This window comes from Schistocerca serialis, chromosome 5 (assembly GCF_023864345.2).
Source record: "Schistocerca serialis cubense isolate TAMUIC-IGC-003099 chromosome 5, iqSchSeri2.2, whole genome shotgun sequence".
Classification (NCBI taxonomy): domain Eukaryota; kingdom Metazoa; phylum Arthropoda; class Insecta; order Orthoptera; family Acrididae; genus Schistocerca; species Schistocerca serialis.
The window spans coordinates 571,445,965-571,470,412 of NC_064642.1; positions in this window are offsets into that span (position 1 = coordinate 571,445,965).

Consider the following 24,448-nt stretch of genomic DNA (forward strand, 5'->3'; position numbering starts at 1 on the left):
CACTGGACATCAATGAGTAGCTGCAGTTTAATTGTAAGTAACTGGTACACCAGTATACTCAGATCACAAGCAGACCCATCATAACATGAACAGTCTGAAGAATAGCCTGCCTAATGCACAGTTAACTTCAGTACTACATTTGGCCTTTGAAAGGAACACATGGCTGGCAGACAGAAATGAGAGTGAGTCTGTGGCTATTTGACCTTCAATGAGGTTGCTTGTGAGCCCATGTGATATGCTGGCTGGAGATGCTGCTCATAACAACCCTGAGAGGTGATAATGTAATATGTAATGGGGCATATCAATAGGATGGCATCACCTGTTGATAGGTCTTGCAGGATTACAAGTACAGTAATATTTACACCTGGATGTGTTTCTACCATTATTCACTTAGATAGAAGAAAATGGCTATTATCTTGGAGGCTGGAACTATGTAACTAACAAAATCTGTGGTTCTGGTGTAATTTAAGGTCTGAAATTTGTTTGTGTTCTTCCTAAACAGTATTAGAGTATGAACTGCCTAGTTAAAAATAAGTGATTTTTTTCTTATTCCTTATGATGACTTTGCCCACGGGAGTGTGCATTTGTGTGTGTGTGATTGTGTCATGAATGTGTGTACTATTGCTAGAAAAAGAGCTAGTGCTCAAAAGCTAGTGTGAATGCTGTTTTCTCTTATTTCTTCCTCTACTCCATGCATCAATCCACTGTAGGTGAGTGGTTGCCTCACTTGTATTTTATGTATTGCTCCATTCTATGCTTTGCTATGATAAAGAAATTCATATGCATTTATTTTGTTGCAGGTTATTTTTCTTATCAAATGATGAGTTGGTGGAACTGATTTCTGAATCAAATGACTGGGAGGTGGTTGAACGTTATATAAACAGGCTTTTCTGTGGATTGAAGACATTGATTTTTGATAAACATTTGAACATTGAAGCTATGCAGAGTGCAGAAGGCGAGACTGTAAAATTAATAGAAATCATACCAACAACCAGTTCTGGAAGTAATGTTGACATTTGGCTTACAGCTGTAAGTTTGCACAACATAATATTATAGAACAGGGTGGATGAAATTAAACATATCATAAAAAGTAATTTGGTGGAAATCTGCATACAGCCATCATAAGATACTATAAATGAATTGCAAAAATATACCATGAGAAACAAAGAAAAATACATAGCATATCAATGATGTGACTCATACCAAATGCTCTCAAATCAGGAGAGTACTATCAATGTCATAGATTAGCAATAAATACCAATAAAGCAACCTGAACTGAAAACACAAACAAAATGTCTAGTGGATGGCATTAATCAAATGACTACCTGTACTTGCCGACTCTTTATGCATATTGTATTCTTTCTAACGTAAAAATACAACATGCTAACTGTAAAGCTTTAGTGAAGGTCCAGTACAAAATATAAGAAACAGAATAATAAAAAAAAAAAATGCAAACAATTCCTTGCATATTTTCTACAGTACATGAAAATATATGAAAAACAATTGCATTGTATGGTCATGAGTAAAAAGAAATAAAATCACAAAACTAAGACATAATGCATCTATACATTTTTATTATTATCAGTATTATATGAGGAATTGATGGGACCGTTTTGACATGAGAGTATGCAACGACTGCTGTCTTTAGTTTATATGGTGATGCTAGCAATTGTTTTCTTGGCTTTCAGTTTATGCTATTTCATTCTTTTACATTAACTGATGATTGTTGTGTCTGTATACATCTGCAACTACAACCATAATACACAGACTGCTGTGAAGAACATGTCAGAGGCTAATTCCCATTGCATCTCATATTAGTGTTTGTTCCCTTTCCATTCTCATGTTGAGCAAAGGAAGAATGACTGTGCAAATACTGCTATAATTATTCTAATCTTGTCTTTTCAGTCCCCACTGACATTACAGGTAGGGAACTGTAATATATTCCCAGAGTCCTGTATTAATACTTGTTCTTTAAATTTTGCACTTCAGCGGTAGTGGGATGGTCGATGCCCATCTTGAAGCATATGGCAGTTCAGGTTTTCCAGAATTACTCTTCTTCCTTTTATACATTTGGTTCCCTCTGTTATTCCTATCTGGTATGGAATCCAAATATTTTGTAGTCCATCTCTTTTGTAGACTGACTTCATTTCCCTAGTATCCTACCAGTGAACCGAAGAGTGCCACAACCTTACCTACAATTGAGTCTATATTGTCTTTCCGTTTCATATCCCCATAAACAGTTACAACCATGTGTTCATATAAGTTGACACATTCCAATTGTGACTCATTGATGTGGTGGTCATAGTGAAAAAGTACCACTTGATTGTACACGTGTCACCACAGAACGAAAATGTACCATGACAACAACAGCTATCAAGACTTTTGTGGCTTTGTTTACCAATAAAATGTTACTAAACCATCTTTTCTTTGGTATTGTGTCAATAATAAATTGTAGTTAGTAGCATTCTTCACCAGCAATCCTTAATGTCCAAGGAGTTCAGCAAGATTCAGCATGAATATAAAATAACATTAATAATTTATCAAGTGGACTTCTTCGTATTATGGTATTTTGTCAGATACAATAATGTAATACTCCCACCATCATAACGATAAAGTTATTGGCCAGGAAGAAAAACAGAGCTTTCGTAGTCTGATGACATAATAAATTCCTGCGAGGTGCAGTCCTTCAGTTGTTAAACTAGTTCTTCAATTGTAAAACTGTGGCCAAAATATTAACTTCCACTGGTGTCAAGTGGTAGATGGCCTTGAAAGCCCTCCTTAAGTTCCCAGTTGAACGAGGACTGACCAGTAACAGTAGCAGCTCCAAGCCAGCGTGCAATTGCTTACGGTTGACTAAAGCATAAAACATGGATTTGGATTTGTCACAATAGAAACTTCCTAAGCATTTATTCCACCACTCCAGATTGACTCAAGCACCAGACGACATTGCAAAACTCTCGGAAGATGTTACACACATATACTGATAGAAAAAAAAGAAAGAAATCATTCACAGTTCTATGGAAGAAAATTAACATTAAATAAATGTGCCTCAGCTGTAAGATAATAATTAATGTGAGAGACTTATCCTAATCTGAAAAAGCAGTAAAAAGTAATGAAAGGTCTCCAAACTCATTCATTTTGCAGTGTTGTGATGGTATGAGACGTGAATTACTTTCCGATGTCATCTTAAGACTGTGTTTGGCAGGTCAAATCCAGAAGATAGCTTAATTGCTCAATGTTCTCCATTACCTAATTCCTTTTTGAATGGGAGTTCAGAAAGAAGTGGCAATCTTAATCATAGTGTTTGACTCATGACATAGATTAGAGTCTCATCGATTTCTTTTGGTGGTGCAAAGTCAATTAAATTCAAAAAAATTCACAAGTGACAGTAGTATGAGTATGAATCATTGCTACACAGCTGTTTGTAATTGAAATGTCCCTCTGCAATCATAGTCACTGATAAACTAGAGTGACATCCTAAGATTTTGTCATTTAAGATGTAAATGTTAACTGTCTGCCATATGTTTTCATTTTTCATCCTGAGCCTCTTTGGCACCCCCTTTCCTCTCTCCCATAAACCAATAGAAGAAATCATATATGGAGATTTTGACTCTACATTTATCCTTGATAATGAGGACCACATAGAAATGTGTCAACAAGGATCTTCGTCACCCCTCCTCCTCACAACATGTGGGTCCCACTTGTCCTGGCATCTTCACACCATACCCTCCCTCTTCTCTGAGGAAGAAACAACTAGTTCTGAAAGCTAGGATAGTGCATTACTCTTAAATGTGTATGTTGGCATCATTTGTGTTTCCCCTGGAGGTAAGTACTGGATAGCAATTTAGTACATCAGGATAGATGCTGAACGGTTCTTGAGTGTTGCATTGTTTGGTGTTGTGGAAACGGCATGATATTTCTGAGAGGCATCTGATCCCTGTTTTCAGGTGCAACTGTGGTGAGCTGTAGTGGCGAGCCTATTTTTACAATGGTTCACTAGAATAGCAAAAGCACTTGACAGTGGAACTATAATGTCATCGCAGTTGACATTGATACCCAGAGCTCCCTACCAGAGAAATGAGTCCCAGACTCCACATATGTGATACGGAGAAAGCCCTGCTGAATAGCATGCATTGCAGTATACGGGCAAAGATGTTGCTGTCCTGACTTCTACCCCTCAGCAGGGTGATACAGTTGAATTTTCTTATGTGCCTTAGTGCCACCAGTGCAGGTTGCTGTAATAGATTTTATGTTGGTTTAGCTGTAAAGTATATGCCATTTAATAAGCACTGGAACACTGTGTGGGGCAAAGATGCAATATAGATGTGTCTGCTCCAAAAAGAGATTTGTACAAAGAGAAAGATGAACTTATATCTGTATTCTTATGTTTCCTTAAGCCTATACCAAATTTTCCACTCTTCAACCACCTGTCTCCTCCCACCTGTGATTCTGGGTGGATGTGTTGCTTGTCTGTTGGGCAGCTACGTGTTTTTGTGTAAAATCTTTTACAATAAAACCTTTGGAAAGAGAGGCAGTTTCTTTCACTTCTAAGCTACTTATCCCGAAAATGATACCTGGATACACCACAGCCTGCAATCTTTGTATAGAATGGTGACATTATTTGTGAATAGAATGGTGACATTATTTATGAATAGAATGGTGACATTATTTATGATTGTATTATACTGTAATCATTTACTATGGAGAGGAACGGCACAGCCTTTTCTTCAAGAAAGAACATGTAAATATTATTCTGTTAAAAGGAAAACTAATATATCAATCAATTTAGACTTTTTCAGTAGTAATCGTAGTGAGAGACTATGGAGGTGTGAACTTAGATGTGTGAATTGCTGCTGATGAAAGCATCCACCAGCCACACACCTTGAAATAATCCACATTATTCACATCTCCTTAAGGTGCCAGTATGTAAGCAGCAGTATATTTCCATGCTTTGCCTTGCTGAAGTTCAATGTCTCTGTTGACTAAGTCATTTGGTGTGTGTTTTAACTGCTTCCATAGTATTGGAATTCCAGAAGGTAGAGTTGAATGAAAAGATCTTGGTGTCTCTGAAATTTGCGGTTTGTCCTGCATCATTGTTAACAACAGCACATTTTTCTGGCTGCCATAGTTTGATGGGTCATTTGTGTTCATTGAATTTGTCTAACAGTGCGATATGTCTGACGATTTTATGATTTCCCTCTCACAAACAGTATCTTTTATATTTCTGATCTTCTTAGATCTAAATAATCAGTTTTAGACTCCAGCATTGTTTGCATTTTTGTTAAGGGACAGAAGACACTTTTTTTGTGATGTTTGAAGAAAATGCTGATCTAGAATCAAATGCTGCCAACATAATGCAGGGAAGCCATCCTAGTGGAGTTCTGTGTATCTTCTGGCTGCTCTTGATGTTTAATATGTGCTGATCAACATGGATGATGAAGCTGCTTTTTTTGAGTATCTAATTCAGATAAAAATAGAACAGATGTGGCAAAGGTCTGTCGATAATCTCCTTGGATCTGAGATAACTCAGGCCCTGTGAATGAGTATCTGTAATATTCTGCTGCATTAGGATTTCTAATGACAGGTAATAGCTCATAAATACAGGTCAGTGTATGTTGTTTTACAAAATGAACTTTTGCCCAAGCAGCTATCTTCTTTCTGTGAGTTGTGACGTCCAGAAAAGACAGGTCTATTTTCTCCACTTCCAAGGTAAAACAAATCCTAGGTTTGAGAGAGTTAAAAGTTTTCTAAAAAATGGAGGAAATGTTGCAGTTCAATGTGCTCATACAACAAAGGTATCATATAGACATATTTAAATCATTCAGGCCTGGGAATTGATATTTGAAGTGTTTGACCCATGAAGTCTTTCATAAAAATCTTTGTTGCTATGAGAGACAGAGGCCTATTCATAGCAACACTGCCAATTTGGTCAAAATTTTGATGTTCAGTATAGGTGAATATCTGAAGAGACATATGATGTTCACTTTCAGTTTAGTTCTTATGAGTTCTTACCGACCTCCCGACTCAGCAGCATTGGTGGCAGAACAACTGAGAGAAAATTTGGAATACATTTCACATAAATTTTCTCAGCATGTTATAGTCTTAGGTGGAGATTTCAATTTACCAGACATAGACTGGGACACTCAGATGTTTAGGATGGGTGGTAGGGACAGAGCATCAAGTGACATTATACTGAGTGCACTATCCGAAAATTACCTCGAGCAATTAAACAGAGAACCGACTCGTGGAGATAACATCTTGGACCTACTGATAACAAACAGACCCGAACTTTTCGACTCTGTATGTACAGAACAGGGAATCAGTGATCATAAGGCCGTTGCAGCATCCCTGAATATGGTAGTTAATAGGAATATAAAAAAAGGGAGGAAGGTTTATCTGTTTAGCAAGAGTAATAGAAGGCAGATTTCAGACTACCTAACAGATCAAAACGAAAATTTCTGTTCCGACACTGACAATGTTGAGTGTTTATGGAAAAAGTTCAAGGCAATCGTAAAATGCGTTTTAGACAGGTACGTGCCGAGTAAAACTGTGAGGGACGGGAAAAACCCACCGTGGTACAACAACAAAGTTAGGAAACTACTGCGAAAGCAAAAAGAGCTCCACTCCAAGTTTAAACGCAGCCAAAACCTCTCAGACAAACAGAAGCTAAACGATGTCAAAGTTAGCGTAAGGAGGGCTATGCGTGAAGCGTTCATTGAATTCGAAAGTGAAATTCTATGTACCGACTTGACAGAAAATCCTAGGAAGTTCTGGTCTTACGTTAAATCAGTAAGTGGCTCGAAACAGCATATCCAGACACTACGGGATGATGATGGCATTGAAACAGAGGATGACACGCGTAAAGCTGAAATACTAAACACCTTTTTCCAAAGCTGTTTCACAGAGGAAGACCACACTGCAGTTCCTTCTCTAAATCCTCGCACAAACGAAAAAATGGCTGACATCGAAATAAGTGTCCAAGGAATAGAAAAGCAACTGGAATCACTCAAAAGAGGAAAGTCCACTGGACCTGACGGGATACCAATTCGATTCTACTCAGAGTACGCGAAAGAACTTGCCCCCCTTCTAACAGCCGTGTACCGCAAGTCTTTAGAGGAACGGAGGGTTCCAAATGATTGGAAAAGAGCACAGATAGTCCCAGTCTTCAAGAAGGGTTGTCGAGCAGATGCGCAAAACTATAGACCTATATCTCTGACGTCGATCTGTTGTAGAATTTTAGAACATGTTTTTTGCTCGAGTATCATGTCGTTTTTGTAAACCCAGAATCTACTATGTAGGAATCAACATGGATTCCGGAAACAGCGATCGTGTGAGACCCAACTCGCTTTATTTGTTCATGAGACCCAGAAAATATTAGATACAGGCTCCCAGGTAGATGCTATTTTTCTTGACTTCCGGAAGGCGTTCGATACAGTTGCGCACTGTCGCCTGATAAACAAAGTAAGAGCCTACGGAATATCAGACCAGCTGTGTGGCTGGATTGAAGAGTTTTTAGCAAACAGAACACAGCATGTTGTTATCAATGGAGAGACGTCTACAGACGTTAAAGTAACCTCTGGCGTGCCACAGGGGAGTGTTATGGGACCATTGCTTTTCACAATATATATAAATGACCTAGTAGATAGTGTCGGAAGTTCCATGCGGCTTTTCGCGGATGATGCTGTAGTATACAGAGAAGTTGCAGCATTAGAAAATTGTAGCGAAATGCAGGAAGATCTGCAGCGGATAGGCACTTGGTGCAGGGAGTGGCAACTGACCCTTAACATAGACAAATGTAATGTATTGCAAATACATAGAAAGAAGGATCCTTTATTGTATGATTATATGATAGCGGAACAAACACTGGTAGCAGTTACTTCTGTAAAATATCTGGTAGTATGCGTGCGGAACGATTTGAAGTGGAATGATCATATAAAATTAATTGTTGGTAAGGCGGGTACCAGGTTGAGATTCATTGGGAGAGCGCTTAGAAAATGTAGTCCATCAACTAAGGAGGTGGCTTACAAAACACTCGTTCGACCTATGCTTGAGTATTGCTCATCAGTGTGGGATCCGAACCAGATCGGTTTGACGGAGGAGATAGAGAAGATCCAAAGAAGAGCGGTGCATTTTGTCACAGGGTTATTTGGTAACCGTGATAGCGTTACGGAGATGTTTAATAAACTCTGCATCGCGGTGTAGCTTGCTCGCCAGGTTTCGAGAGGGTGCGTTTCTGGATGAGGTATTGAATATATTGCTTCCCCCTACTTATACCTCCCGAGGGGATCACGAATGTAAAATTAGAGATATTAGAGTGCGCATGAAGGCGTTCAGACAGTCGTTCTTCCCGCGAACCATACGCGACTGGAACAGGAAAGGGAGGTAATGACAGTGGCACGTAAAGTGCCCTCCGCCACACACCGTTGGGTGGCTTGCGGAGTATAAATGTAGATGTAGATGTAGATGTAGCTGCAATGTGCAACATGCCAGGGGAGTTGCATGCACTATAAGAAATCCCTATTGTGCCTCCAAACTGAAATAAGACAGAGGAACCTATGCTAAAATCCCACCAAAGGGGCAAGTAAACAACCTAAATGTAGGTAGATGGTTCATCTACTAAGGGGAGCAGTGTCCACTATAGCATTTATGCCCTTATGTGCATGTTTTAATTTTAAACAAGCAGCCAGTGAAGTTCAATGATTGAGGAAAACTACATGTGAACAGGCCTTGGAAGACCAGACGATACCAACCAACTGCCGTGACATCCTCTGCTGACAGACTTCACTGGATGCATATATGGAGGGGCACATGGTCAGCACTCAACTCTCCACACAGTCCTGTCCTTTGCTACACTCTTCTCATAATTGTTTCCTATCGTTATACTATCCAACATCTGGTATCTTCTGTGTCCTCTTCTTCTCATCATTCCTTCCACAGTATTCATTAGTAAACAAACTCTTCTCATCCTGTTGCCAAGCCAATTGATTTTTCTCTTCTGGATTATCTTTAAAATTTCTCTCTTTTTTCCCCAATCTTCTCAACACTTTCTCATTTCTCTCTTTGTCTGCCCATTTTATCCCTTCCATCCTCCTCCAAATCCACATCTCAAATGCTTTGATTCCTCTTTCTTCCTCTGTTCTCAGCTTCCATGTCTCAGCTATTATAATGCCACACTACATATGAAGCACTCTGCCAGTTTCCTCCTCAGATCTCTGCCCATGCACCCACATAGAAGCCTTCTTTCCTTGTTAAATGCCTCCTTGACAATTGCTGTAGGTGTTTTCACCTCCTTATTACATCTCATGTCATCCATATTAATGCTTCCCATATATTTAAAAGTACTAACTGTTTCTATATCTTCCTGTCCTAACATTGTAGTGGTTCTCACTTTTCTTGCACTTATCACCATACATTTTGTCTTTTTCTTATTAATTCTCATTCCAAATACCTCACTGGTCTTATTTAGTTCTTTTAACATTCCAATCACATTTCTTTAGCTCTTTGCCAATAACACCATATCATCCACAAACTGAATCCTCCTGCCACTGACCTACACTCCTCTAATCTGTTTCAAACATTTCTGAATAATATGTTCCAAATCTACAGGGTGTTCCAAAATAATGTATACACTCATTGAAACTGAACCTCTCTTTAATGAAAGGGACGAGAAATACAATTTTAGTGGTGTTAGGTGCCTCATGGTCCAACTTAAGGTGGTGAATGTTCAAATTGGTGTCCGTACATCGCAATACACCATCAACAATGACTTACGACTAAACTACATGCTAACTTTGTTGTTTCCAATGGAATAGCATCACAGGCTTGCTCAATTTGCTCTCTAAGATCACCCAGTGTGTGTGGTCTCGCAGCATTAACTGTGTTCTTGAGGGTACCCCGCAGAAAGAAGTCTAGAGGAGTTAAATCTGTAGATGAGCAGGATACTCTACACTCACTCAGTGTCCTATCCACCTGCCAGGGAATGTACGATTGAGAAATGCCCTCACATCCAGGTGAAAGTAAGGTTGTGCCCCATCCTGTTGAAAGTAATAATCTTCATTTCCAAACGCAATGCTAAGACCAGGAGTTATCATTTCCAACGTTTCCAAGTACGAGTGTCCTGTGACAGTGTTGTCAAAGAAGTACGGCCCGATTAACCCACTGGAAGACAGAGCACACCAAACCATTACTCCTGGTAGATTAATGTGCCTTTGCTTGGTTACGTATGGATTCTCCCTGGCCCGGTACATGCAATTATGGCAGTTAATTGTTCCATCAAGTTTAAACGTTGGTTCATCTGACCAAAGAATTTGATCTTGGAAATGTTGCACTTCTTCACATCTATTAATGAAGCACTCACAAAATCTGCTTTGCCTGTCAGGATCATCCTCGTTTAGAGCATGGAGAAGTCTTGGATTGTAAGGCTTAAAGTTTAGAGACCACAAAATTCTATGAACACTTCTTCTGCAGATCCCCGTCTCATGAGATCATTGCCTAACAGATTTCTCAGGGATCATGTGTATGCCTGGATTGCTGAATCAACACTCTCATTGTCTGTTGAACTTCTCTTTCATCTGCTATGTCCCTTCTTCATATTGTGCACCCTTCATTCGACTTCAAACTTATCTCTGATTCTTGTAATTGTTACTCTTGTCAGTGGTGGTGTTCCAAATTCAACTCTCCAATGTCGGCATACCACACTCACATTCTCTGTTCTGCAATAACACTTTAGCATCCATTTCTGTTGTTCAAATGATAATGTCATGTTTGCTGACAATCCTGGAACAAAAGAAAGCATTGTTATGTTTTTCACCATCTTCTAAATTATTTCCCATATAAATTGCATTTCTGTCTCCTTTAGTTAAAGAGATATTCTGTTTTAAAGAATGTATACATTATTTTGGAACACCCTGTATGTTTAAGGGTATTGGGGTGAGGCAGCAGCATTGTGTCACTCCCCTTCCAAATGTGCTTTCCTCTGTCAGCTCATTCCCAATCTGTACTTGTATTTTCTCTTTTAGGTAAAGGTTTTTAATCAGGCTTCTATCCCTCCAGTGGATACAATTCTTCCTTAGAATGTCCATTAATTTATTCCACTGCACTCTATCAAAGGCTTTCTACATGTCAATGAAAACAGTATAAACTTCTATTCCTCTTTCAATGTATCTGTTGCATACAATTTTAAACAGCCCAATTGCCTCTCTTGTACCTTTCCGTCTTCTAAATACATACTTTCCTCTGCAGTACTTTTTCTGGTCTTCCATGAAGTCTTCTATTTATCATCCTTAATAAAACTTTTGCTGCATGAGGAATCAAAATTAGAGTTGTAAAATCCTCACATTTCTTGGCATTGCTTTACTTCTCAATTGGTATTATTACTGCCAACAGAAAGTCATCTTGCCATTTATCTTTTCCTTATATCTTATTACATAGGTATAATAATTCTTTCACATCACTACTCCCAAGGTGCTTAATCAACTCTTCTGGTAATTCATCAGTTCTTTGTCTTGCTTAAAGCTTTTTCTACTTAATCTTCCAAAAACCAGCATCCTTGTTTTCTTGTATAATTCTCATCTCTTCTTCTAATTCAGTAACTTATGGTTTTTGATCAGCCTCATATAGGCACCCTACATATCCTTGCCAGCTTCCCAACTCATACTCTGCTTTATGAACCATAGAACCATCACTTCTTTCTATTTCCAACCTTTCCCTTCTTGTCTTTTCTTCACAGACTAGGTCAGCAGCTAATCTATAAATAATTTCATATTTTCCTTCCTTTTCTAATTTTTCTTTTTCTTTACATCTGTCTTTCATCCATGTCTTCCTTGTCTGGTCTGTTCCTTCTTTAATTGATTATTCAGCTTTCTGTATGTTCTTTTTCCTTCCTCAGTTCCTACTGACTTTCATTTCCTTCTTCTTTCCATCTTATCCACCACTGTCTTTGTTAACCATAATTTCCTTACTTTTTTGAAGTTCCTTATTCCTACAATTTCTTCTGTGGATTCCTTAAGGTTTTGTCTCATCCTCTTCCATTCCTCATTCGCACTCTCTTCATTTGGCCGTCTCTCCCAATTGGCATAAGTGCTCTGGCATTCTTTAGGCAGATTTTGTACCTATTCCGATTTATGATATGTATAATCACTTTGGTATCTGTCGTCATTCAACCTAGATATCCTCGTATATCTTTGTCTTCTGTGGTCTTCAAACAATGTTTCCAATCACAAGAGAATTTTCTTTGCAGAAATTAATGAGCCTTTCACTCCTGTTGTTCCTATTATCCAATTCAAAGTTTTGCTCTTCTTTTCCCTCTGCTACCACTGCATACAATGATGCAGGCATTTCTTGTTTTGTTATCCATAATTTCTTCAATCTTTTCATGATATTCCTCAACTTCTCATCAGCGTGTTGACTTGGTGGCATGTGTATCTGAATTAAAGTGTCATTCTTTGTCTCACCTCTTTAATCTCGTCATCAGTCTTTCGGTACGTTTTTCATCAGCCGCTTTCCTATCACAATTGCTATGCCATAGTGGGCACTTTTCTTCCTGCCTCAGTAAAACAATTTGAACTCTCCACTATCCAACTCTCCTTTTCTCTGCCCTCTCACTTCACACATATATAATACATTCAGTCTATTCTTTATCATTTCCTGTTTGGCACTTTACAATTTGAGAGCCTACAATAGTGTGAGCACATTCCAAGTGCCAGTCCTTGACTTCCCCTCCTTCTTCCTACTTATTTCCTCTTTTCTTCTTCCACATCAACATCTACATTACATCTGCATAGATACTCCACAAGCCAGTATACGGTGCATGGTGAAGGGTACCCTGCACCACTATTTGTCATTTCCTTTCCTGTTCCACTTGCAAATAGAGCAACAGAAAAACAACTGTCTGTATGGCTCCATATGAGCCCTAATTTCTCATATCTTACCTACATGGTCCTTACACACAATGTATGATGGCAGCAGTTGAATAATTTGGCAGTCAGCCTCAAATGCCAGTTCTCTAAATTTTCTCAATAGTGTTTCTTAAAAAGAATGTTGCCTTCCCTCCAGGAATTCCCATTTTAGTTGCTGAAGCATCTTCATAACACTTAGGTGTTGTTCGAATGTACTGGTAACTAATCTAACAGCCCGCCTCTAAATTTCTTTGATGTCTTCTTTCTATTGACCTGGTATGGATCCTAAACACTCAAGCACTACTCAAGTATAGGTCACACCAGTGTCCTATATGTGGTCTCCTTCACAGATGAACCACTCATTTCTAAAATTCTCCCAACAAATCAAAGTTCCCTACAACAGTTCTCATATGCTTGTTCCACCTCATGTCACTTTGCCCAGATATTTGAATGACTTGAGTGTGTTGAGCAGGACACTAGTAATACTGTCTTTGAACATTACAGGTTTGATCTCCCAACTCATCTGCATTAACTTACATTTTTCCACATTTAGGGCTAGCTGCCATTCATCACACCAACTGGAAATTTTGTCTAAGTTGTCTTGTATCTTCCAACAGTCTCTCAACTGTACTCCACAGCATCATCAGCAAACAATCACAGATTGCTGCCCATCCTGTCAGGCAAATAATATGTGTATAAAGAGAACAACAGCAGTTCTATAACACTCCCTTGGGCACTCCTGATTATACGCCTGTCTCTGATGACAACATACTGGGTTCTATATTCAAGAAGTCTTCGAGCCACTCACATATCTGTGGACTTATTCCAGATGCTCATACCTTCATTAACAGCCTGCAATGAGGCACTGTGTGAAGTGCTTTCCAGAAATCTAGAAATATTGAATCTGCCTGTTGCCTGTTCATCCATAGTTCTCAGTATATCAAGTGAGAAAAGGACAAGCTAAGTTTCACACGAGCGATGCATTCTAAAACCATGCTGACTTGTGCACATAAGCTTCTCAGTGCCAAGAAAGTTTATTATATTTGAACTGAAAATATGTTCAAGGATTCTGCAGCAAACAGAAGAAGATTTTGCAGATCTGTTTTTTTACCTTTATTATATACTGGAGTCACCTGAGCTTTTTCCAGTCACTTGGGAATGTGCATTGGGCAAGGGATTCACTATAAATGCAAGTTAAGTAAGGGTCCAATGCCATAAAGTGCTCTTTATAAAATCGAACTGGGATTCCTTTCAAATCTTTTAGTTGTTTCTGTATGCCAGTGTGCTTATTACTGTGTCATCCACATGGGAGCCTGTCCAATGGTCAAATGATGGTATATTTTATGATCCTCCTCCAGTGCTTCTGTATTTGATTTCAATGTAATCCTCTCTGAGAGATCTGATTGACGGGAAATTTTGTGTGTACATTCTTTTATGAAGAGAACCATACCATGTGTTTCCTGGGGAAAAAGTAATGTGATAGTATCTCATTCCTTTCCACATAGGCAGATGGCTGCCCAGCTGAATTCAGTTGCTCAATATGAGTCAGATGCTGTTTGTAGCTGCCTCTCTGAGAACAGATGATGGAGGTTCCCCTTTCCATCCTTAACGTCCAACCAAAGTCCTTCCTCTCCACTGTCTCCTGTGTTAGAGATATAATTGTAAAATGAGAGACACCCTAGGCCTCAAAACCTAATACCTTTGGGGTCAAAGCAGTCACAGTTCAATGAGAAAGAGAATGCACAGGTTCCTTGAGATATGCAAAATACAGCTGGAGGCACTCATTGATGATTAGATCCTTCAGATCTGTGAAACTGTGGGGATGTTTATTGCTTGCTGCTCCAAAAACCCCAGGCACTTTGTACAGGATTACAGTTGGGTTATTTAGTGGTCAGTCAAGGTGTGATAGTGTCCCTGAGTGTTAGTCAAAGCAGGAATGTATGTGTGCTACCGTGTGAACATGACTTATCCTCTTGCAAGACAGGAGTGTCCACATCATACTCATTGTGAAGATCTAGAAGAAAAGGCAACATTTGCTCATACAGAATGTTGAAATAAACATCCTGGCTCATATCTGATGGTGAGTAAATGAGCACCTGCATGTGCAATAACATCAGCTGCACTCACTTGTATGCCTGTTTGGGTAGACACAGCTCATGATGTGCACTCCACTTCCCCCCTCTCATGCTGTCCCAATGCATGATGTGTCAGCATACACAGCATTGCTGCTGAGCAGTGCATATAGAAGGACAAAGTTAGAAGTGCACATTTGTGCATCATGGTATTGAAGTAGCTACCTTATACAACACGTACATAATGCAATAAATAGTGTGGAAGTACAGATTAAACACGCTGAAGAATGTTAAGGCATTGTATTTATTACTTTGTATCATATCACCTGGTACATATCAAACAAGCATTTTCTCAAACATGATAAAGACTAGAAGTCAAAGAGTGAAAACCTTCTTCAGAGAGTAAATATTTTTCCCTGATTCCAGTATTATGCATCAAATAAATAAATATCTTGTACTACATGCCTTCTGAAGTAGTCTGTGTTCCTCCTCAGGGTTCAAGCTAACTCCACACCTTTCATCAAAATTGGTTCAGTGGGTTAGTTGTGAAAATTAAACATGCATAGTTGTTTCCACATTTATAATATCAGTGTGGATAAAACTTTCAATTACAATGTTTTTTTCCCTTGATCTGATTTTGATGAAATAACACCTGCACATTGTCCCATGCATTATGGGATGCACTAGCTCCAGAATAACGTGCAAAGTGTTGTTCACTCTTAGCCTGAGTAATTTTCACAGTTTCACAATTTTTTGCTATTGATGTGTTGTCAATTTATCACACTTTTTAAAAATAGGTTTTGAATTCATAAGTATTGCTTCTTTGCATCAGTAACGTAGGGTGTAATGGAAAATACCTAAAGAGTGTTTTAGATAAAACTTTAAATCATAATGTCTATTTTTTTTATGTGGTCTGATTTTTACAAAATAATGCCTATATGGTGTCCCAAGCTAAGCTCGAGTGTATACCCGTCCTTTTTTCCCCGTAAGGTAAGTCTTTCCGCTCCCGGGATTGGAATGACTCCTTACCCACATCCTTTCGTCTTTCCCTCTTCTTCCCTCTTTCCTGATGAGGCAACAGTTTGTTGCGAGAGCTAGAATTTTGTGTGTATGTTTGTGTTTGTTTGTGTGTCTTTCGACCTGCCAGTGCTTTCGTTTGGTAAGTCACATCATCTTTGTTTTTTGATAAATGAAGAAACGGATAGATATGGCAGTTTTAGGTAAAATTTTAAGTAACAATATCACTTTTCCATGATCTGATTCTGATGAACTAAAGCCTATATGGTGCCCCAGGCTATACTCAAGATATTTGCAAAAAGACTGTGAAAATTCATCCAGCAGTTTTGGAGAAGTGTGTTCAACCTGACAAACAAACAGACAGACACAACAGTTTTACAGATTCTTACTACATGTAATCTGAATGAGTGTGCCCAAGTCATGCTTTGAGAAGCACCCTCAAAATAAAATGTCACATAAACCACTGTGACCTGAACTTTCCTCCATTGAGTGTGTGTTAAATGCCTCACTAGTCAGTGCAATTAGCACCCTGGATTATTTGTAAAGAAAACTCTTTCTTGACATACCACACTATGAGCTTCCAGTCAACTGCTGTCTTGTTTCTGTGTTGTTTGACTACTGAAGACAATGCAACTTTATGTCTTGCTGTGAGCAATAGCCATTTGCTTGGTACCTTCCTCCAAATATCCATTGTAAGCAGTTCCCTCGAGAATCTTCATTTGGAAACTGTTTGAAATAACCTACATTCACTGACAGAAATTTCTGTTGCAGTTGAAACCTGTAATCATTGATAATGTGAAATAACTTACTTGGTTGTAGCTTGAAGTTTCAGTGTGTCATGAACAGAATTGAAGACTCATAATCTGAAATTGCTTATTTTAGTAGTCAAGCAGTTCAATGACTAACACAACATGCTTGACTTAAATTGTTCATGAGTTTATGTTTATTCACATCAACAGACTTTTTTATTGGAGTGATGACCAGTCTCCATCTGGTAAATTTTGCAAAACTCTCCAACTAATTTTCATTCAAAACAATGTCATTAAACAACTAAGTAAAGCACTCTTACTTCTTGACATTATAAACAACAGTAGCATGTAGTGATTGCTCATCTGCACAGTCCATTCTTGTTGTCTATACTTATTTCACTTTTATATAACATTAGTTTGCAGTCTACTGAATTCACTCTCAATAAGATAACCATAATAAGCCATTAACAGAGGTTCAGTAATTAGTGATAGGAAGCCTAATTATCTTTTGCATCACAGTTCATCAAAGTAATACAACACATGAGTCCTATTCACTATAGAATAGTTAATAAGTTACTAGCCACAGACGAGCTGTAATAAACATTACTGCTAGTAATGAGTCATTGTTTCCATTAAAATAAATACCACAAAATTGTAAAAGTGGTCATGATTGTAAGCACACTTTCACAGAGCTGTTGGATTGATTATAATGGTATGTGGACTCTCAGTAGATGTTACTGAGTGTGCTGCTGGCATGAACACATGGTACATATATCTTACTGTAAACATAATAATCAATTATTGACAATATAATGTAAATTGATAGATAAAAAATCTACTCACCAAGTGGTGGCAGGGGAACATACACACAAATGGGTTTAACATCTACAAGCTTTCAGAGCCAGTGGCTCTTCCTTCTGGTAGAAGAGTTGAAGAGGAAGGAAGAATGATGAAGGAAAAGGACTGGAGAGGTTTAGGGAAAAGGGGTACAGTTCAGAAATGTCACCTAGAATCCCAGGGCCAGAGAGACTTACTCTGTGGGATGATAAGCAAAGATTTATTGTCGGGGACTGCACTGGACAAGATTTGAAACCCTGAGAGCTTAAAAGTGGAAGACAGGATAATATGCAACACAGAGATTACTACTAAAAAACTGTGCACAAGTTAATAAGAGTGAGGAGCTAAGTCCATTGTATGTAACAGAGGTGAGAGAGGGGATGGTGAAAAATAGACAGGTTGGAAAATGAAAGATGTAGAAAACTAAAATGGAGTGAAGAAAAGAATAGTACTGAGACGGAAAAAATTAACGTAAATTAAGGCCAGGTGGGTGGCGAGAACCAAGGACGTGTTGTAGTCCTAGTGTACAGCAGTAAACCACCACTCTGACTTCAGCCTTTACTGGACATAATTATCCCAACAGTCTAGTTCAAAAAGCAGATTTCCCAGCCATCATATCCAATCGTCGTGCTGCTGAGCCCTCCAAAAAAACAAATTCGGAGCACACCACTTGTTACCCAGTATTATCCTGGTCTTGAATGTATTAATCAGCTACTTCAACTAGGCCATGTCTTCCTAAAATCATGCCCTGAAATGAGATCCATTCTATCTGAGATTTTGCTCACCACACCTAGAATAGCTTTTGTCGTCCTCCCAATCTCTGCAATATCTTTTTCAGATGCAATGCTCCTTCTGTACCCATCTCCCTACCTTATGGCTACTACCCTTGCAACTGTCCCCACTGCAAGACTTGGCCCTATGCTCCTTCCTACCACCACCTATTCCAGCCCTGTAACTGGCAAAACAGGGATAGCCACCTGTGAAATGACACATGTCATATTGTTCGGCCTTTTACATCAGCATGGCAGTTATCAATCAGGGTGGATGGACAGATGCAGAGGGTGTATACAGGCAACACACCATATCCTGTTGCAGAACATGCTGTACAACATGACAGATACGACCTTGGTTCCTGTTTCACCATATGCATTAACGGATTCTTTCCTCAGACACCAGTTTCTCAGAACCCAGCGGGTGGGAACTAGCACTACAACATGTCCTTGGTTCTCACCACCTACCTGGCCTGAATTTAATTTTTTCCATCTCAGTACTACTCCTTTCTTTGCTCCATTTTAGTTTTCTACATCTTTCATTTGCTGACCTGTCTATTTTTTACTGTCCCCTCTCCCACCTCTGTTACATACAGTGGACTTAGCTTTTCACTCTTAATTACTTGTGAACAATGTTTTAGTAGTAATCTCTGTCTTCTACATTATCCTGCCTTCCACTTTTAAGCTCTCAGGGTTTCATATCTTGTCCCTTACAGTCCCCAACAATCAGTCTTTCCTTCTTGTCAAATATACTAAGTCTCCTCAGACCTGGGATTCTAGGTGACATTTCTGAACTGTAACCCTTTGCCTAGACCTATCCAGGTGTTTTCCGTCACCCCTCTTCCTTGCCCCTCAACTCTTCTACCAGAAGAAAGAACCACTGGCTCCGAAAGCTTGTAAATGCTCAACCCGTTTGTGTGTGTGTGTTCCCCTATCACCACTTGGTGAGGATTTTTATCTACCCACTTACATTATAGATCTTATTGTGTCAGAAGCTACCCACTGACTGATGCATAGGTCTTATTCTTGTGATTTCTGGGCACAGACTGAAAATTTTTGGGAAAGGAGGGTTACTTATAAACTTTTGTAATGATGTTTTTTGATCTTGGAAATAACATTGCATTCCATATTGGGAATGAAGCTGAATAATGTTGACTTACCATGATATTTTGTTTGACAACCATTCATCCATCTTCAGTTGAGTGCTTTGAACTGGGGATTGCTAGTTCACGTCACTATCTTTATACCAAAAATTGGTGCAAAAATGCAGGTGCAAAGGCAGCTGCTATGTGCGTGACCCCTTGTCAAGTTTCATACCCTCTTCGAATATTGTTCCACCTATAGCACACAGCCACATGTGTAATGTGATACTGCTTATGCATTCATGGAGTTAAAATTCAGATGTCAGAGTTTTGACTTAGAAGTGTCATTGCTCATAAAATGTTTTCTTTTGGAAGAAATTAAATAAACCACCAGATCCCATGCCTTATACAGTTCAAAGCCACTATGACAATTAATAGTATCTCATACCAAATGTATTTCCACTGATCCCTTAATAAATAAATCCCAGAATGATCTCCTCGAGATCAAGATTTCTGTGGCAGAATAATCCATGGAATGTCCTGTGGAGAAATAATGCTCAGCTATGGGTGACTTACTGGACTGCAAAAGGCGAGTGTGGTAATATGTTCAGTGGATATTTCATGTAGTGTGCATGTGTCTGACCAACCTAGGCGTTGTCAAACTGGCAAGAGATTCTGTAGAGTACAGTCTTCTGCAGTCCAAGATCATCCTTTGCTGAACTGAGAAGAGCGCAAGTCTATGTAGGTGGGTGCAAGATTACTTTGACATGACGTTTCCTTAAGATTCTTCCTAATTTTGACGATATATTGCCTATGTATGGGAGGAAAGCCCTGATGGGATACAATGCTACAATGGACTAGAGTATTGTGGATGTTGGGTGGGTGATGGAACACCACTTTAGGAGGAAATGGAAGTATCTTGGTTAGGATGTCCCTCATTTTAGGCTATGATAATAGGCAATCAAAGCCCTGGAAAAGGATGTGGTTCAGTTGTTCCAGGCCAGGCTGGTACTGGGTGATGAAGGGGACACTCTTTTGTGGCTGGTACTCTGGCGATTTCTGGCAACTAGAGGGAGCAGTGTGGTGCTGGTCTGCCAGGCTCACACTCCCACTTTATTATTGAGCTTACGTGGAGTTGTTTTGCCGATCTTCTTTTCAGGATAGCCGGCTGCGATTGTCTGCCCAACTTCTTCTCCGAAGATAAGATGCTGTTTGGGAGGAATTTTTTATACTCTTAAAATAACTCCATACACTCAGGATACTTTTAAACCAATCTCGCTATATTTTCACTTCCACAAACAAGACACCATATAAATGATTCATTTTTTGTAAGCCCAACAATGACCGGTCCGACAGATACTCTTACGTACTTTATAACAAATACAATCTAGAAAGCTCTAGCAAATCCACCATCCGGACCTCATGAAAGTAAGTGAATAAGTAAGTGTATTTTCTTTTCTTTAACAACATTCATCTGTTCTCAATAATGACTGACGTAGCTTCGTCACGGAGTCTGGTGCATTTGCTCCTTGTGCTGGGCATGTAACTTCTGGAGCGAGCGCTGCGACTACCTGCTCTCGCTGATCGACCATCCGATACACGCCAGTCCTGCACACACATAATTGTGGCGCAGTAGACACAGTTTCACTTTCACCCACTCATCTTTAAAATAATGCGTGTTTGAGATGGTGGAAATATGGGTGTCTCTAGAATTTACCCCAAAATTCTTGAGGGACTACATATCCCTCCCCTTAGCTCAAACACCCAATATTTTATACATGTTTATAATGTACATCAATATCGTATTCATATAACATTAATTTGTAGTTCAATCAGTTTTCATGACATTTCTTTTAACAATTGTGTACTTAATCTATAGCTCTCCTTTTTTTCCACTTTACTACTATTATAAAACTTGAGCCTTTTGATCAATATTGGAGTCAGCTCTTTCAAAATCTAAAATTTGTGAGGACATGAATGTTTTTGTTTTCTGTTCCCTTTTCCAATCGTAAATCCAAGTGTGCATGACCTATGGATATTCTGTTGTTTGCTCTTACTTTGCTTACTGCTTTTTCTAAGTATGTATTTATACCTTACTTATTACAATATGGAGGAACTCTGGGTAAATAAATGTGCTCTTTTTGAGCCTTGTAACTTTACACAACAAATAACAATGCAAGTGGAAAAGAGAATTCAAGCATACCAGAATAATCTCTACAAAATGTGTGACTTTTGTCACGATACTGCCCTTATCCTTTTAGGCACAGTACACATACCTTACATACGAGTTGATACCATAAATACACTCCCTCCTTCCATTTTGATAGATATGCCCCTGTAAACAAATTCCTAATACGCTCTGGTACAGGTCAATCCCCTTCTTGGTGCCCCTGCCCTTTTTGGGTCTGTCTGCCTCCCCTTTTCCATCCAATCAATGCTGGGTGTGTCCTCCTTCTCCTGCCTGTGTCGGCTTCTCAATACTTTCTTTAACCTATTAGAGTCCTCTCTTACTCTTCCAGTCCTAAGATTCCAATAGACACCACACTTGGAGGGAAACATTCCACGTGGGAAAAATATATCTAAAAACAAAGATGATGTGACTTACCAAACGAAAGCACTGGCAGGTTGATAGAAACACAAACATACACACAAAATTCAAGCTTTCGCAACCAATGGTTGCTTCATCAGGAAAGAGGGAAGGAGAGGGAAAGACGAAAGGATGTGGGTTTTAAGAGAGAGGGACATTTTCTTGCTTGTGACTGTGTATGTGCGGATGGATATGTGTGTGTGTGCGAGTGTATACCTGTCCTTTTTTTCCCCTAAGGTAAGTCTTTCCGCTCCCGGGATTGGAATGGCTCCTTACCCTCTCCCTTTCGTTTGGTAAGTTACATCATCTTTGTTTTTAGATATATTTTTCCCACATGGAATGTTTCCCTCTATTATATTCACATCTTTGTTTATATATATATTAAAAAAACACCACACTTGGTAGCATATATAGATACATCCCTGTACATACCTGTACGTGATGTGGAACTGTCACCTCACATAACCATGTGTGCATACCCATCATTATATGCACAATTTTCACCCTCCAACACATGATGGTTCTCACACACATTGTCTTTTCTGTTTGTGTCTTTGTGTTTCATTGTGTGTATGCGTGTGGGTAGTTGTGTAGCCTGATTCTTCGGCCTGCTTATTTAAAATAAGATGAAGGTTATAGAAAATCACAGAAATTGTGGACTTCAGCGTTAGAAGTGTATGCATATGATAGAGGGAAAGATAGACTGGTATTCAGATGAGAAGTAAGAAAGAAAGAGATAGAAATGGTTGCTAAGATCAAAGAAGTGAAAGAAGATAGCCCCAAAGACAGGAAACCCTTCCCACCCCCCTACTTTGTCGGTACTTGAGTGAGAAGCCGGAGGAGGTATGATGTTAAACATCTCCTGCAGAACAGACATTTTCACCTTCACGTTTGAAGTCCCCGAAGAAAGATCTTAGCAACTCCTATGGAACAGCAAATGGTGAAGAATCAGTCACACTTGTATGCGAGGGTTGTCTGAAAGGTGGGATGTGTGTGTAATGTTAGCTGTGTTTGTGCGTACAATACACACCACTTTCAAAATTTATGTAAACCCTCCCCATTCACTTCACATCCACAAAAGGTATAAAATGTTCAGTAGTAAGTATAAAATCCCCGCCCTCCTCCCCTCCCCCATGAACCATGGACCTTGCCGTTGGTGGGGAGGCTTGCGTGCCTCAGCGATACAGATAGCCATACCATAGGTGCAACCACAACGGAGGGGTATCTGTTGAGAGGCCAGACAAACATGTGGGGCAGCAGCCTTTTCAGTTGTTGCAGGGGCAACAGTCTGGATGATTGACTGATCTGGCCCTGTAAAACTAACCAAAACGGCCTTGCTTTGCTGGTACTGTGAATGGCTGAAAGCAAGGGGAAACTACAGCTATAATTTTTCCCGAGAGCATGCACCTTTACTGTATGGTTAAATGATGATGGCGTCCTCTTGGGTAAAATATTTCAGAGGTAAAATAGTCCCCCATTCGGATCTCCGGGCGGGGACTACTCAGGAGGACATATAGAAAGAAAACTGGCATTCTACGGATTGGAGCATGGAATGTCAGATCCCTTAATCGGGCAGGTAGGTTAGAAAATTTAAAAAGGGAAATGGATAGGTTGAAGTTAGATATAGTGGGAATTAGTGAAGTTCGGTGGCAGGAGGAACAAGACTTTTGGTCAGGCGAATACAGGCTTATAAATACAAAATCAAATAGGGGTAATGCAGGAGTAGGTTTAATAATGAATAAAAAAGTAGGAGTGCGGGTAAGTTACTACAAACAGCATAGTGAATGCATTATTGTGGCGAAGACAGACACGAAGCCCACGGCTACTACAGTAGTACAAGTTTATATGCCAACTAGCGCTGTAGATGGCGAAGAAATTGAAGGAATGTATGATGAAATAAAAGAAATTATTCAGATAGTGAAGGGAGATGAAAATTTAATAGCCAAGGGTGACTGGAATTCGTCAGTAGGAAAAGGGAGAGAAGGAAATGTAGTAGGTGTATACGGATTGGGGGTAAGAAATGAAAGAGGAAGTCGCCTGGTAGAATTTTGCACAGAGCTCAATTTAATCATAGCTAACACATGGTTCAAGAATCATAAAAGAAGGTTGTATACATGGAAGAAGCCTGGAGATACTGACAGGTTTCAGATAGATTTTATAATGGTAAGACTGACATTTAGGAACCAGGTTTTAAATTGTAAGACATTTCCAGGGGCAGATGTGGACTCTGACCACAATCTGTTGGTTATGAACCGTAGATTCAAACTGAAAACACTGCAAAAAGGTGGGAATTTAAGGAGATGGGACCTGGATAAAATGAAAGAACCAGAGGTTGTAGAGAGCTTCAGGGAGAGCATTAGGGAATGATTGACAGGAATGGGGGAAAGAAATACAGTAGAAGAAGAATGGGTAGCTCTGAGGGATGAAGTAGTGAAGGC